The sequence below is a fragment of the Stenella coeruleoalba genome (genome assembly GCF_951394435.1).
Source record: "Stenella coeruleoalba genome assembly, chromosome: 2".
NCBI classification, from domain to species: domain Eukaryota; kingdom Metazoa; phylum Chordata; class Mammalia; order Artiodactyla; family Delphinidae; genus Stenella; species Stenella coeruleoalba.
Genome location: NC_137147.1, coordinates 144,627,958 through 144,642,499, shown reverse-complemented (window position 1 = coordinate 144,642,499; position 14,542 = coordinate 144,627,958). Strand labels below are relative to the sequence as shown.

Below are 14,542 nucleotides of genomic sequence, written 5' to 3'. Positions count from 1 at the left end.
ATCACAGTTAAGAGGGGAAAACCAAAGAAATGGATAAGTGTTGACAGTTTTCCTCTGCTTCTTTGTCAGATTGTCTTAAAGTACTTAGAGTGCTGACTTAATTCCTTAGCAGTCCTGCTTGTTATGTCAAAAGTGTGTGTGCATGTCTGTGTATATACAGTTATGTACATAAGCATAAGCACATGGAGTAAAGGCAAGACATCTGACTTTTTTGTTTTTGAAGAAAGATAAGTATAAAAGCTAAAAACCCACATTAATGTGACATCTACTGACCAAATAGGAAAAAAAAACATTGCAACTAAGAAAAATCAAGCCCATCTTAATCAGAGGCCATTGCCTTGGACAGCTGGAGCATGGTGACCTGAAAACTGCTGTACTGATAGCATCTGAGATGACTTGTTTTTCCGGCTGCCTTTGGGGATAACTGGAAGATGCAGGCGTGTGTATTGTCATTGTGCTGGTCATCAAGGCTGATGTGGGAGTATCGGTGGGGGCAGTAACAGGAGGACCCATTTGCAAATGGCATTGTTTACACCTTGCAAACCATCCAGAAATCTGGAGCTTTGCTTTGCTAGCAAACGTGCATATAAGCCTTCAGACTATGACTCGGGTCCCTGACCCACTTTTCTGGTTACTCATGCCTCAGTGAACCCATTAGGAGATCGCTTCCAAGTTGGAGTCATCCTTTTCAGAACTAGGACCTTTCGACGTGCTGGCCTGTAGTGGTGCCCCCCCCGCCCCCACTGGCTTTGGTCAGGCTTTGGTGGCTGCAGTGTAAGCTGAGGATTTTTCACTGTCAGAGACTAGTTGTTCGGTAAGTGGATGTAGGCTATGGTTAGGGGTAAGAATCTGAGGAAATGCCTTTTGCCATGAGCTGGTCTTCAGCATCCATTCCGTTAGAACTTAGTGGTGAGCCAAGAGGAAGCCAGCAGCTGCTGGGAACAGCTAGGCTCCCGTGCAATGGCAAGGGCAGGGAGAGGACAGGAACTCCCACAGCATATGTTTGGGGGATTAAAGGGGGAGCATGGGCTGAGGCTGATGGGCAGGGAGGAATCTTAAATGGAGCCAGCTGTCTTTTTAAACTGTAAGAGTCTTCTTTCAGATCCAGGCAATCTGGGCTTCCGTATCACCAGGCTGGCTTGCGGACTGTACCCTGGTGATGTCATTTTGCTGGAGAGCTGAGATCTAAGTGGGCAGATGGGAATGGATGCTGGACGATTATGGGCTACTCCTGTGTGATTCTGCAGTAGAGGGAGTGAGGGGATGTGGAGGCTACAGGGAAGATAGGCCTGAGTTCTCTCCAAAATCCATTCACATTCTGTTCTGAACAGTGGGCAGATTCCATATTTTCCCTCGTGCCGTAGGGCGAGTTGGAGAGCCTGTGTCTTCCTACAGCCCTTGACTTCAAACCATTCATCCTAGTGATTTTTGAGCATTTGGATAAGAGCAGATAAGAGTACATTTGAGGCATTAGCACATGCAAATACATATAACACATTTTAACAGAATCTGGTCATGCCTTTGAAGCTTTCAAGATTATTGACACTCAATTTTTCAGAATAACAATTCTACCTAGTATCTGCTAGAATTGTGTTCTGTGGCTTAGGAAAATATGAACAATTATTTTTGTTGATTTTCATCCATTTGAACTAGCAAAATTTTTAAAAATTTGGTGTTTATTATTCCACTTTGCTGGAATAATAACATAAATAGCTTACTGACATCAGCCGAAACAGGTCTCTTGCCCCAGGAAGTTTGCAGTCAAAGGCCCAGGCCAAAGTACTATTGACGAGTGTGGGAACTAAACAAACATCCTCATTACTGCCTTTTATTATTTTCTTTCCTAATTTCAAATCCTGAGTCTCTTGAGATCAATGAACTTAAGAATCCAAGGCTGAAGTTAGCTTTCTCCCTGATACGGGCAAGCCAGCAGGAAAGATGTGCACCCAGACATAAGGCATTGGATGGTGGCAGGCCACTCTGAGATCACCTGGTTCTCACCACTTATTACCCAGGAGGAAAGTGAGACTCAGATTGATAAATGCCTTGTCCAAGGACACACAGCTCTTAGAGGCCCATGTATCGCTACATGGGAAGTTATAAATAAGAGCTTTTAGTTAGATCAGGTTTCTGTGGCCACTGGTGTGAAGCTGACATATAGATGAAACTAAAGATGTCATGAATCATGTTTGATGCTGAATGGTGGACATAGAGGGGGAAAAAAGCTTGAGGAGTGTGGGATGAGTTTTAGCACAAGGACAGATACCAATGTTTTTCCTCTGGGCAGACATTCAGTTATATTAACATAAGTATTTTAAACTCTGCCCTACTAAAATAGGATTGTGGGCTTATCATTTTGAGGGTTGAAAGGAAGGACTAAGGTAAATGCTGGTGGTAAAAGAAGCAAGGAACACCTTGCTTTATGCTTGCTTATGCGAGCCATGCCTTAATTACACATGCCTTTTAAAATTTCATTATCAACGAAGTCTAATGCAGTTCTAGTAGGTTACACCCTTTTGTTTCTTGGCAAACGAGAAATCTTAAGGGGCTTATTCATCCTCTTGGATGTGCAGGAAGATTTGATAATTTGATATTAAATTTTCTGTATCATTGGCAGGGTAGGTTTGTATTCCAAGTACCTCGGTCAGTTTCATCATGAGGAGCCTTTATAGATATTTCCATTTCTGTCTTGCTCTCTCTTTGTTCCTCCTGATGGAGGGAGTTGGTGAATTTTGGGAGCCAGCCAAGGAGGGAATTAGATAAGCTAAGTCTTCATTTCTGCTATTACCTTGTATTCATAGAATAATATTTAATAGTTGCAGTTATCCTTGAGATAAGTGAAGAGGTTCATCATGCACAGAATCATATTGTGAAACGTTGGTTTGTGCTTTTTAGAGGCTAACATAGAAATTGAACTGCCGGGTGTCAGAGGCATTATTTTAAAAATAGAGCCACACTGGATACATGCTAAGGGTTTTGCCTCTTAGCTATACCAGAATTACCTCTACTTAACTTGAGTGTAAAAATTTGGTCATAGGGACTTCCCTGGTGGCACAGTGGTTAAGAATCCGCCTGCCAGTGCAGGGTCATGGGTTTGAGCCCTGGTCCGGGAAGATCCCACATGCCGCGGAGCAACTAAGCCCGTGCGCCACAACTACTGAGCCTGCACTCTAGAGCCCACGAGCCACAACTACTGAGGCCGCATGCCACAACTACTGAAGCCCATGCGCCGAGAGCCCGTGCTCTGCAACAAGAGAAGCCACCGCAGTGAGAAGCCTGTGCAACGCCATGAAGAGAAGCCCCTGCTCGCCGCAACTAGAGAAAGCCCGTGCAGCAACAAAGACCCAACGCAGCCAAAAATGAATAAATAAATAAATTTTAAAAATTGGTTATAATGTTGTTACAGTATCATTATGAAGTACGTGAATTTTCTTTGCCTTTTCTGATTTCCCTGAGGTTCGGTTCTTTAAGAAAGCATCTTGTGAAAACTTTTAGAATGAATGATTTTTATTAGGTAGTTTTCAGCTTGCTTGGTTTCTCCTCTCAGTTTTTTCCAGGTAGGGGTCACGTTGTTTGTTGTCCTTGTCATGTGGAATTCTGAAGTATTTAGCACTGGAATTTCATTCATTAAGATTCTGGTTGAGCTATGACTTTAGCTTTCAGTAGAGGAAATTATGAAAAGGGAGAAATCACACATGGACTATCAACATGGAAAGTGAACATTTTCCTTTGCTAAAGCTCTGATATGGAAATGAGAATTTCATAATTGTGCTAGCATCCTAAGACTCTTTACACTGAGAAACTTAAGATTAACAGTGATGCTAATTGTTAAGCATTGCTCTATTTAAATTGTGTAATTCTGGGATATGATTAAATGATTGTTGTTTTGAAAGTATTCATATACCCACCGAGGCTTCCTCAGCCTTTTAAAACAACAGCTTCAGGCTCTACTGCATAGTTTTCCTGGAGTGCCTTGTATAGGCAAGATCCCAATTAGGCAGTGCCGTTGAAACAGGAGCAAAAGTTGAAATAATATTAATACTTAGAATATTGTACACAGTAGAACCTTCAAGAAGTAATCAGTATTTGTTGAATTAAATGAAATTATTATAAGTATGTATGAATTCTAGTAGAGACTATATGCTTTCTCTAAGCCTGACCTAAAAGAGAGAGATTTTTCAAAGGAAGGTCTGGATATTAAGTAAAGTCTTGATAATTGATCCTCGTAACTAAGATCTAGGATTAGAAGAAGGGTTGGATGATTCTGTATACCATGTATGGGGAAAGAAAGTCGGACGGCCGATGTAAATGGGAAATTGAGTCTCCCTTCCATAAAGCCTTGTTCCTTGCAACTAAGTAGATGTGAAGTGACAGAAGAGGTTTCCTATTTCAGGGAGACCTCTTGAGAGGGCGTTTTATTTGGAAGCCCCTAGGAGGACCAATCTACTCATTAGAGTAAACACTAGAGCAGAAAGTTGATTATTTCTTGTAGAATCAGAGCAGGGGGTCTTGGTTGACCTTACAGTAATCGGTCATAAGATAATCATATTGTACTGCGTCTTGTCGTACTTGAGGAATCCCCTGCCCTGCTAACCTACAAGGTATTCCCTGACAGTCCTGGTGACTTACCTATACGGTGGTGATGCTCTCAATTTTCCATCAGTCATTTTGGTGGTGAACTAAAATTTAGATAGATATCATCTAGGCTCTGGCACTTCCTTGGTGTCACCAACTTTATGTGGTCCCTAGATGGGGTAGATGGGATAAACATTATATGCCTGACACATAATGGATGATCATAAATGGTGAGCCCATGTCTCTGTGAGATGGTACTTCCATGTCACTCTTAAGTGACACTTTCCAAGATTGTACTGCTTCTAAGGTGATTCTCCTCTTCTAAGGTGATTCAGACAGGAACCCTGAGCTGAGCTTTAGAAGGTATCTGAGTGTTACCAGCTGTGATTTTTGTTTTTAAAGCTTCGTACTTTTTGGCCCGCCTTTCTGTATGGATATCTGTTTTGTGGATTTTTTTCTCCCAAATGAGCCACTTTCTGAAGTTTCCTTGACATTCTGAGGTACTAAGCCATGAGCTCTCTGAAGGAGGAGGTTTTACTTTGGTTGTAAGAGCCTGGCTCAGAGCAGCTCTTGTGAAATGTTTGTTCCTTTGAGAGTAACGGGTATATTCATTTTGCATATTTTCTGCTCTTCTTCCCACCTATTGCTAAATATGTTTTTGAGTATATTTTCCTTTTCTCCACTTTTGTCATGTTTGGAGGGCCCAATAAAAGACAAATATCAAGCTATTTAAAAAAGTTAAAGACCCAGGGTCAGTCAAAACTGAGAGTCCATTCAAGCGTTGGAAAAATCTCTTATGACTACATGAACATTCTAAAGGTGATTGAGGATGTAGAGAGCATTTTAACAGCTTCTTCCCAACATTCTTTATTCAGAGAATCTCTTCTATCTATGGCTTCAAAGTCAGGAAATTTTCTTTTTTGTTTATTTGATGAGGTGGTTGTCCATTGTATAATACACATAGAAAGAGTTGCTGGAATGGTTATTAACAAGACTGTAAAATCAAATCTAGTGTCCCAAGAAGCTTGTGCCCTGTTTGAATATTTCACTAACCCTGTTGACTTGAGCAAATAAGATATATCTCTTAAAAGAAATTTGACCTCTGTTTTTCCTCCAAAGGCTTATATAATTGAACTGTTTCACTCTTTGAACTGTTTCCTGGAAGGACCAGCCTTATTTCACAAGCTTAGCCATTAGGGTGAGTGACTGTGTCTTATGTATATTTATATGTGTACTATACCTTAGGGGCTAGCAGAGTACAGGCTATGTTACTGGTATCCAGTAACTTTATTTATTTTGTTGGCTTTAAGTGATATCCCTTAAAATGTGAAGTCTTCCTTTACTTGGCTGGTCATTTGAAAATCAAAGAGCACTGAGCTCCACCTCAATGCTCAAAATACTGGATTTCTACAATTACTGAAGGTCATTTCAGACCTATCAGGTAAAGTTCAATTGCTATCTTCTCTTCCTACTCATAAATTAATCTTGAATTTGGAATTCTCTAGCCTTTCTCTCCACCTCCGCCATTCAGTGGAAGTTAGCAGAAAGCTCTTTCTTAGTTTTTAAAGCTGATAGAGAAGAAATGAAATTGGACTCCTACCTCATACCATATATGTAAAAAATTAACTCAAAATGGATCAAAGATCTAAATGTAAGAGATAAAACTATAAAACTGTTAGAAGGGAAACATAGATGTAAATCTTCATGAGCTTGGATCAGGCAACAGTTTCTTAAATATTATATCATTAGCACAAGCAACAAAAGAAAAATAAATAATATATTGGACTTCATCAAAATTAAAAACTTTGGGGCATCAAAGGACACCACGGTATCAATAATATATAAAGAGGGCAGAAGACCTTAATAGACATTTGTCCACAGAAGACATACAGATGGCCAGTAGGCACATGAAAAGATGCTCAACATCACTAATTATTAAAGAAATGCAAATCAAAACTACAGTGAGGTACCACCTCACACTAGTCAGAATGGCCATCATCAAAAAGTCTACAAATAACAAATGCTGGAGAGGGTGTGGAGAAAAGGGAACCCTTCTGCATTGTTGGTGGGAATGTAAGTTGGTGCAGCCACTATGGAAAACAGTGTGGAGGTTCCTCAGAAAACTAAAAATAGAATTGCCATATGATCCAGCACTCCCATTCCTGGGCATATACCTGGACAAAACTATAATTCGAAAAGATACATGCACCCCTCTGTTCATAGCAGCACTATTCACAATGGCCAAAACATGGAGACAACCTAAATGTCCACCAACAGAGGAATGGATAAAGATGTGGTACGTATATACAATGGAATACTACTTAGCCATAAAAAGAACAAAATAATGCCATTTGCAGCAACATGGATGCAACTAGAGATTGTCATCCTGAGTGAAGTAAGTCAGAAAGAGAAAGACAAATACCATATGATATCACTTATATGTGGAATCTAGAATATGGCACAAATGAACCTATCTACAAAACAGAAACAGACTCTCAGACATAGAGAACAGACTTGTGGTTGCCAAGGGGGAGGTGGGTGGGGTCGGGACGCAGTGGGAGTTTGGGATTAGCAGATGTAAACTATTATATAGAGAATGGATAAACAACAGGGTCCTTCTGTATGGCACAGGGAACTATATTCAATATCCTGTGATAAACCATAATGGAAAAGAATATAAAAAAAAAGAATGTCTCTGTGTATAACTGAGTCACTTTGCTGTAGAGCAGAGATTGCCACAACATTGTAAATCAACTCTACTTCAATAAAAAAAAATTGGTAAGAAAAGAATATATAAAGAAGTCAGATAATCCAACAATATAAAGGCAAATAATCCAATTTTTAAAATGGAGTAAAGGATTAGAATAACTGTTCGTCCAAAGAAGATAGACAGATGGTCAATAAGCACATGAAAACGTGCTCAACATCATTAGTCATCAGGGAGATGCAAATCAAAACCACAATAACATACCACTTCACCTATTAGAATGGCTATAATTGAAAAGACATAAGTGTTGGGGAGAATGTGTAGAAATTAGAATCTTCATCCATGTCTGGTGGGGAATGTAAATGGTACAGCTGCTTTGGAAAAGCAGGCAGTTCCTCAAAAGATTAAACATAGAATTATGTTTAGGTATATACACTCCTAGGTATACACCCAAGCAAAGAGAATTTTAAGAATTTTATCTCACAGGAAAAAAAATTTTTTGAAGACAATTATTTTAAGAGAAATTTTAGATTTACAATTTAGAATTAACAATATAAAATTGAGAGGAAGGTACAGAGATTCCCCATGTACCCCCTGCTTCCACACATGCAAGACCTCCCCAATTATCAGTAGCACTCAACAGAGTAAAAAAAAAATTTTTTTTTCTTTTTAACCAAGGATGAATCTGCATTGGCCCAAATCTATAATCACTCAAAGTCCATTGTTTACCTAAGGATTCACTCTTGGTGTGGTACATTCAGTGGGTTTGAACTAACGTATAATGACACATATTCAGCCTTATAATATTATACAGAGTTGGTTTCACGGCCCTAAAAATCCTCTGTGCTCTGCTTAACTCCACCCCCAACCCCCAAAACACTGACCTTTCTATTGTCTTATAGCTGTGCCTTTTCCAGAATGTCATATAGTTGGAATTACACAGTACACAGCCTTTTCAGATGGACTTCTTTCACCTTATAATATGCATTTAAGGTTCCTCTGTGTCTTTTCATAGCAAATATCATACTCACTAATCATAATTCTTATTCCAAGCTGGCTATCACTAGGGAAGAAGACTGATCATGCAGGTAGAACCCAATTTTAGGTATCATAAGAGGGGTCCACAAAACAGACCTGAAACTTTATAAGTCCTCTGGTCTAAAGGAGATCAGGAAAGTGGAGGGCCAGCCAAATATTTTCAGAGCTGAGTGAGGACTTTACACCCCCTGCATTTCTACTCTTTCCCATTGACCCTTCAGTCAGCTAGGGAAGTTAGCTCTAAGAGCATATATCTCAGAGCAGGAATTCCAGAGACTTGGACGCTCTCATCACAGGAGAAAGTACTTGAGAAGCCAATCTCCAATGGCCCGAGGCTAGGTTTGTTTTGACATTGATTTCTTGTTTCTGTGCCAACTCTCTGGGGATATATCACAAAGAGATTTAATGAGTATTATTTTTGGTCTCCATTTATTTGATGCATGACCTAATGACTTGAGTTCTACTGTTACCCTTTTTTTTGGCTTTCTGATTATTATGTACCACATAACTAAATCAATAAAGAAGAGAAATGGAGAACTAGCTCTGTTTAACATTTCAGGAGTGATGGAGTAATGCTGTCTATAAATATTTATATTTTCCTGAGAAGATGTCTTTTTCTTTTGACATTTAGACTGGCTCATGGAGAGAGTCACCACTGGGGTGGGGGGAGAGAATGAAGAGTCTTTTTCCTCAGTAAATTTTATACATATCTTTCAAAGGTAATCAGAATAGGGGAAAACGCAAAAGGATTTTTCATTAAAGTTTTTTTTTTTTTTTTCTGGGGCATTGCAATATTTAGCCAGCCCTCTCTCACCCAGGATACTAAGAGTCAGGAGAAGCATGGATGAGAATTGAATGCTTCCCAAAAGCCAATACGTAGATGTGTTTGGCTGACAGCTTCCCATGTGTCCTCCAGCTTCCTTCCCATCCAGCTTCCCATCCCTCTCTGGACCTGGTCCCTCTGGCTTCCCTAATGCATCCTTTCTCCCAGTCCTGGCTTCAGCCCTTCCTGGGTGGCCCTTCCCATGCGCCTGGTCTGACAGCCACAATAAAGAATGGAAACCCTCAGAGCCCAACCCCAGTAGGTGCTCATCCGCCTTTCTTGGGGAGGGTAGAGGTCTGGGAAGGAGCTTGGAAGCAAAGCCATGCCTCCTTGCTTGGAAGGTCCTTCAGCATGCTTTCTGAATTTTAGAAATCCTGCAGGCAGGCGGGTGAGCAAAGGGAAAGCCATGCCCTTTTACTTGGCTTGAGTTCCTGCAGCCCAGTGTGGAGAAGGTGGTTATACTTTCTGATCAGGGGATAGGTCTTCTGTGACCGGAAACTGGAAAGTCTATTATTACAAATGTATGTAGTTTGGGGAATACATAAAATCTTTTTGAAACATGGGGCCATGGAATTTTAAAATCAGAACCAACCCTGAGAAAGTTGAGATCACTGAAATAAAAGAGCAGACTGAGCAATGTCTGGGGCCCTTCAGACCATCTTTGGTGGGGGACCCAGAGTGAAAGGCTGCAGTCCCCTGAGGACTTGATGAAAAACAATGAGACTCAACATGTGAATTTTTTAAGAGGGCTTGCTCAGTGAATTCACCGTTATGTCAGGATGCCTTCTGTAAAACAAATGATCATCTATCGTTTTTTTCATGTGTGAGAATTTGATAGTAGTGTTTTTTTTGTTTGTTTGTTTTTTTTGCGGTACGCGGGCCTCTCACTGCTGCAGCCTCTCCCATTGCGGAGCACAGGCTCTGGACGCGCAGGCTCAGCGGCCATGGCTCACGGGCCCAGCCGCTCCGCGGCACGTGGGATCTTCCCGGACCGGGGCACGAGCCCGCGTCGCCTGTATCGGCAGGCGGACCCTCAACCGCTGGTGCCACCAGGGAAGCCCGATAGTAGGTTTTTTGTTTGTTTGTTTGTTTGTTTGCGGTATGCTGGCCTCTCACTGCTGCGGCCTCTCGCGTTGCGGAACACAGGCCCTAGACGCGCAGGCTCAGCGGCCATGGCTCACGGGCCCAGCCGCTCCGCGGCACGCGGGATCCTCCCGGATCGGGGCACGAACCCATGTCCCCTGCATCGGCAGGCGGACTCTCAACCGCTGCGCCACCAGGGAATCCCTGATAGTAGTTTTTTTTTTTTTTTGGCGTTACGCGGGCCTCTCACTGTTGCGGCCTCTCGCGTTGCGGAGCACAGGCTCTGGACGCGCAGGCGCAGCGGCCATGGCTCGCGGGCCCAGCCGCTCCGCGGCATGTGGGATCCTCCCGGACCGGGGCACGAACTGGTGTCCCCTGCATCGGCAGGCAGACTCGCAACCACTGCGCCACCAGGGAAGCCCAGTAGGTATTTTTTAATAGCTATATTTATATATACGATACGTTGGTAATGATGATAAAACCTGTCAATTCCAGTTTCATTGGGAGCCTTGGTGATGTGAGAGCCCACAGGGATAACAGCGGGTGCTGCCATGAGGCCACCAGTAAGACACAGCGGCCACAAAGTCCCCATGAGTACTGACGAGAAGTTACTTGTTCTCTCCCCTCCTCACAGATTTTGAGACAACTCCAGCAGCTGTTTTTTGGCCTTCAATTGTTATAGACAGATCATTCACAGAGGGCACAGTGTCATGCTGAGGACTTGTGCCACTGTGTGGGGAGGTGTTCAGGGTGGTCACTTCTTGCTTGCCTGTGCCGTAGGCCATTCCCATTCTGTCTGAATCATACCCAGTTAAGTCTTGCCTGCGAAGGACCCAAACTAATCTTAAAGCCCTTCAGGAACCTCGAGGACTCCCAGCCACCTGAACTCTTAGAGCCCTGACTTCATCTTACGATCACTTAGACACTGGAAGGACTTTGCGTTCAGAGTGACATCAGCTCTTATTCCAAACTCATCACCCTGTACTGCTTGTTGGGGTCCTCTCTGTCCGAGGAGCAGCATCTGGTCTAGTAATGGCACTCAATGAGTATATGTGGCTGAATAAGTGAATAAATGGATGAATGCATTCTTTAAGAAGCGAGCATTTTGTATACCATTCCAGTTGAAGTAGTTGGCTTCCTGCCATAGTGAAAAGCAGAATCAAGACTGAAACTCAGTTGTCTCTCTTTTTTAATTAGTTCTATGTAAGATTTAAGAACTAGAGTAGCCACAGCACTGCCCTGCCTGGTCTAAAAATTTTCTCCATTTAAAAACTACACGAGTTATAGGGCTTCCCTGGTGGCACAGTGGTTAAGAATCTGCCTGCCAATGCAGGGGATGTGGGTTCAAGCCCTGGTTCAGGAAGATCCCACATGCCGCGGAGCAACTAAGCCCGTGCACCACAACTACTGAGCCCACGTGCCGTAACTACTGAAGCCCGTGTACCTAGAGCCCATGCTCTGCAACAAGAAAAGCCACCGCAATGAGAAAACTGCGGACCACAACGAAGAGTAGCCCACGCTCGCCACAACTAGAGAAAGCCCGCATGCAGCAACAAAGACCCAACACAGCCAAATAAATAAAAATAATTTTAAAAAAATAGTCATTAAAAAAAAAAAAAACCTACCTGAGTCATAAAATTATCCCACTGGCCACCTTTTAGGTAAGGGGGTGAGGTGGGGAGAGAACCCCTCAAGCAAGGCATGTTAAGTTGGTTCTCATTGAAGAGCCATTACCCTTCCTACCCTGTCCACTGGCCAAACGACCATCAATTATCTGTCTTTGTATCTCTTTTGCAGAGAGGAATACCTTTTTAGAATGCTGTATTTTAAATTTTTATCCAAACAGCATATTAGGTGTTAATAATAATAGTAGCAGCTAATATTGTGGTTAGACTTTGCCAGCAACAAGATCTTTGCTATGTGTTATTTTAAGTAAGGTTGCATGAACTGAGACTTGGTATGCATTGTAACTCTGGAATCATAAAGTCATACAGACCCTAAGTGGTGGTACTGCCATTGAGACCCATGTGCTCTAACTCAAGTCCAAATTTGTTTTCTCCATAACATGATTTGTCTCAATATTAGTCAAGACAGTGGAAGAGATATGCTTGAAATTGGCTGAAAGATGGTTTTTTTAAATCTGAAGGAAATGGCCTAATTTTCTTAACAGACTTATAATTTCTTTCTAATGCTTGTCCCTCTGTGATAAAAAGAAAGGAAGTCAAATGGAGGAATTGCATCCAACTGTATATCAAATAGTTCTGAAAGTCTGCCTGGTGATGAGGATAATGAGGAATGGTGGGCCATCCAGGAGCCCATCATTATGTGTGAAGTGTAGGCTCAGAAATAGTTACGCAGTGTTCAGTCTTTATGGAATACCTACTCATATCCCAGGCTCTGTGGTAGGCCCTGGAGTCATGGTGGTCACTAGTCCTGGGTGGTGAGTACTGTCTGAGAGAGGAGTAAGCGGTGTGACAAACTGAATCTTGAACAAAGAGGAGAACTTCCCCTGGGATTGAAAGGTAGCTTCTAACACCATCTGGAAGGCTACCATTCTCCCTTATCTACTCAAATCCTGTCCTTTGTTTAAGGCTGAGCTTATATCTCACCCTCAGCCTAATGTTATTCCCAACTGACTCTACCCAAAGTTCTGTCTTCATTCTGTGGGTACTTCTGGTCCTCTTGTCATTGCATCTGCTTTTTTCTATAACTTCTTTATTAGCTCATAGGGGAGTCTTCTCTCTGGGTGTGGGTCATATGTGTGTTGTGAGCATTTCAGCCCATGTATGCATGTCCAGCCCTGTTCCATCTCATTTTTTTCTTGCGAAGCTCTCAGCACAGTATCTTGTACCTTATAAGTGACTGACCAATTATCAGCCTGCTCCGTTGCTTTCACCATAGCCCTGGATCTGATTCATCCTGTGTCTCTGAGTTACTTGTGCCTCGATAGTTATTTCTACAACTTAAGGTAGTTGTGTTGAAAGTAGGGGGAGCTTCCAGAGAAGGTTGTGAAAATAACTCAATTGAAGGATGGACTTGCCTGGGGAGCTTCCTGTCTCATACAACGGAGGGGATGCTCTTACGAGGAAGAGAGCCATTCAGTTTCATCAAGATTAGAGTAATTGAAAGTGGTCTTGTGTTGTAGTTGAATTTATTTAAATTCCTGAAAAAATAGTGTATACTATAACTAAAGGCAAAAAAAAAAATCAACCTCAAAAAATACAATTTTACCACTCTAATAAAACACTTACATAGTCTCTTCCATATTTTCCTGTAAGAATCCAAAATTCTACATATCTTCAATCGCAGTATCCCACAACGAGAAGCATTTTCCACATTGCAGTCTTGTTCGTTGGATGGTATTCTAGCAAGACCAGGGACCCTGAAGGTAGATATACCCAGGTTAGAGTCCTCCCTGTCATTTACTATTTTTGTGACCTTAGGCAGAATAAACCCATATATTATACATATGCCTTTGCATACACCAGTAGCTACATCTGTGCCTACGTTTACATGTTCATAAACAAAACACGTATTACTACGTATATTGACTGTGCTGTTAGTCATTTGTGTCAAAGTTGTACTAATTTCTTGTATTTAGGAAAATGGGACTAATTGAAATATGAATTGAACCATAATTAGCCTGGCTAAGTGTATTAGTTTGCTAAGGCTGCCATAACAAAGAACCCCCAATTAGGTGGCTTAATCAGCAGAAATTGACCGTCTCACACTTCTGGAGGCTAGAAGTCCAAGATCAAGGTGTCCTTCCGAGGGCTAGAAGGGGAGGATCTGTTCCAGGCCCCTCTCCCCACTTGGCTTGTAGATGCCTGTCTTCTTATGTCTCTTCACATCAGCTTTCCTCTATCCATGTCTCTGTGTCCAAATTTCGCCTTTTTATAGGGATACCAATCATTTTGGATTAGGGTCTGCTCTAATGATCTCCTTTTACCCTGATTATCTCTATAAATGCGCCATCTCCAAATAAGGGCACATTCGGAGATTCTTGGGGTTAGGACGTCAACATATGAATTTCAGGAGCCGGGGGGCAGGGGGGACACAATTCAACCTATAACATTCTCTTAGGTGTTTTTGTTGGAGGACAAGATGAGTATCAATTTTATAAGCCATTACTGATAGGTGACAAAATTTTGTAGCATAATTCCTGTAGATGAGGCACTCACACCTTCAAAGTCAGGAAATTCTTCAGTCCTGCCATTTCTTTGGTGATCCTTATCCTTTGTTTCCCTCTATCTTGACCCGTCTCTGTATTTTCTTCTGTTATTTTTCCATCTTTAGCTTAAGTTTTGTATTTGTTC

The 14,542-nt window shown here is 41.9% G+C and overlaps 1 protein-coding gene across 4 annotated transcripts in view; it reads left to right on the top strand.

Annotated features, from left to right (window-relative positions):
• TLN2 (talin 2) overlaps positions 1–14,542 on the top strand; it is a 450,537-nt gene that overhangs the window by 223,698 nt on the left and 212,297 nt on the right. Inside the window, exon 1 of one of the 4 annotated variants that reach the window (XM_079912033.1) lies at positions 10,537–10,649. The exons of the other annotated variants lie outside the window; for them this stretch is intronic. The gene's annotated coding sequence lies outside the window, so the exon portion shown is untranslated. Of the gene's footprint in view, positions 1–10,536; positions 10,650–14,542 lie in introns of those variants that run through there. 4 annotated transcript variants of the gene reach the window in all.